The sequence below is a fragment of the Octopus bimaculoides genome, chromosome 19 (assembly GCF_046866305.1).
Source record: "Octopus bimaculoides isolate indiv1 chromosome 19, ASM4686630v1, whole genome shotgun sequence".
Lineage (NCBI taxonomy): Eukaryota > Metazoa > Mollusca > Cephalopoda > Octopoda > Octopodidae > Octopus > Octopus bimaculoides.
In genome coordinates, this window is record NC_142946.1 from 27,043,481 (window position 1) to 27,046,703 (window position 3,223).

Sequence of the window (3,223 nt, forward strand, 5' to 3'; positions counted from 1 at the left end):
ATTAGACGAACTAGAAACACCTGCAGAAAAAGCTATGCGCTTGAAAACCCGTGCTAAAATTGCTGCCTTAGCTATTATGACTGAAAAATGGCATGGAAAACCTCTCGATGGCAAATACCCAAAGAGAGCGAATAATGCAGATATTGACAAAGCCCTTACCCACCAATGGTTAATGGCCTCTGGCTTGAAATCAGAAACAGAGGGGTTTATCATAGCAGCCCAAGATCAATGCCTACCTACAAAGAACTACCAGGCCAACATATTAAAGAACGGCAGCTCCCCATTATGTCGTATATGCCAACAACAAACAGAAGAAGAAGAAGAAGAAGAAGAAGAAGAAGAAGAAGAAGAAGAAGAAGAAGAAGAAGAAGAAGAAGAAGAAGAAGAAGAAGAAGAAGAAGAAGAAGAAGAAGAAGAAGAAATGCCCGGATACAGTACCAGGCAGTGACTCTCATGGCTTCTGATCTTAATTGATTGGAAGTGTTATCATGTACATTGTTTTGTCATGGTATAAAAGATGGGCTTCAGCAAATATTCTGCTTAATATCACAGATTTGCTTGTCAATTGTTTGACCATAACCAGTTGCTTGACCTTAACCAGTTGCTTGACCTTAACCAGTTGAGCATGTCCCTTGGTGGCTGACGATATGTGCATCTCTGATCATGAGCAGAAGTAGTGGGGGAGCATGATAGCCATGTGTTGAGAGGAATTCTTTGGGATTTGAATAATTCACCTCTGGAAGCAGGGGTGTTTTGCTCAACATCCTTAAACAAACCTTATTCAGGGACCTTTTGAGCGGGATGGGCTACTCGACCTGAAGAAAAATCTTACTCGGCCCCCACATGCAAAGTCATGCGCTGTTTATCTTGATATGAGATCACCATGTAGCGCACATATAGTTGTGATGCATGTGACTGGTGTACCCTTATCAGACGGGTAGTCATGATAGGTATATTTGGACTTCGTATATTTTACCCCAGTGTCAATTTGATGGCATGCACTGCTCTCTCACTCAATAATAATAATTATAATAATAATAATAATAATAATAATAATAATAATAATAATAATAATAATAATAATAATAATAATGATAATAATAATGATAATAATGATAACATCTTTTTGGTTATTCATTTTGAATATTTACTCATTCTTATATACACACACACCCGCCCACGCATACACACGCGCACACACACACACACACATTGGATAATAAAACGAATGGTTTACACATGATAGCTTACCGGTAAAGAATGGTCACTTTCACAGTGATCGTTATGTATATGACAAATGAAAGACAGAATATGGAATACACGAGAATTTATTATTAATCATGTCTATTGTTTCAACACATCTAACTATCATCAATCCCTCACGGGTGGGACACTCAACAACTGGTTCAGGAGCAGCGGGTGGTGCAGTTGTTTCTCATCAGGTAATAAATAGACACCTCGTTAAAATAAGTTCCGCAATGTAACTTCTTATTTTATAGAACGAAAAACAGCCAGACGGAGGAAATATCTTCATTTATATAGAAGATCAGAAATAAAAACACAGATGGAAGAAAGAGAAACCCAGCGAGAAAAGTATTTTTGATCTACGTAAATGAAGATATTTCCTCCGTCTGGTTGCTTTTCGTTCTACAAAATGAGAAAGTACATTGCAGAACCGTTATTTTAACGAGATGAGTCTATTTATCACCCGACAAGATACATCTGCACCATCCGCTTCTTCTGAACTAGTTGCTGAGTGTCATACCCGTGAGGGATCGATGCTAGATGTGTCGAAACAATATTCGTGATAAATTATAAGTTCTCATATATTCAATCTTCCGGCTTTCATGCCATATACATACATACAAACTTACATGCATATATATATATGTATATGTATATATATATACATATACATATATATATATACATGTGTATATGTGTATATATATATATATATATATATATATATATATATATATATATATATATATATATATATATATATGTATATATATATATATATATATATATATATATATATATATATATATATATGTATATGTATATACATATATATATATATATATATATATATATATATATATATATATATACATGCATCCAAAAAAGTTAGGGGTTGTGAATCCAACCAACTAAGGGATAATATCTATCCAATATACTGCTGGAAGAATAGTATTTTTTCATTGCATGGCAATTACATTACCAAGTGCAATAAATGGGCGCGGGTAAAAAGTTATTTTACCATTAATTTATATAGTAATAAGAAAATGGAGGGGAATAGGTGGTATTCATCAACTTGCAGACATTCTATTGTGTCAATTTACTTGTTTATTTGTTTACTAAAAGGACAATAATAACAATATACAAACACATGTGACATATCATGTCATGTTAGTAATTAAAAAATGACTTGTAGTGACAGAAAATGAGATAATGACTTAAAGCTGTTTCAGTCTAGATATGACATGCCTCATTCTATTTATATCACTCCAGTAGACTGAAGTAATTAATAGATAAAATAGATGAAATAGAGGTACATGGATGATTCTCTAGGCCTCTTCAGAAGTTTTATAAAGTTCATAAGGTTAAGTTATAAATATAAAAATATAAAAATATAAAAACCGTAAAAACACATTTATATGTATAATTTAACATATACATAGATATACATAAATAAACATAAATTCATAAATACATATATGTACATTTAAATGTACAAACACAAATGTCCATACATGCACACAAATGAATCAATTATTATTGTTATTATTATTATTAGATGTATAGTATTATACATGTTAAGTAAAATGTAAACAGAGGTGTGAGAAGGTTATAAGGAAGTTATACGAGGAGTAATATTGCAATTTATAAAAGCAATATATATTAATATTTTTTCTATGTAAGAATGAAACTGTGTATACATGAGGAGGACACATATTTATACACATTCACGCATACATACATACACATATGTATACATATACATTTCCGTAAAGACAAGCTCGGGTACATACGCATTAGTTGCGTTTGGAAAGGAGTATTGGTGCATTATTCCGTATCGTTATAATTCCAACAAAAATATCCAAACCTATATATATTTTTTTTTTTACATCAAAAACCTATGAGGTACAAACATATTAGTTGTGTTTGGAATGGAGAAATTTATGCAATTAGTTTGTAAGAATTCTAACAATAATAT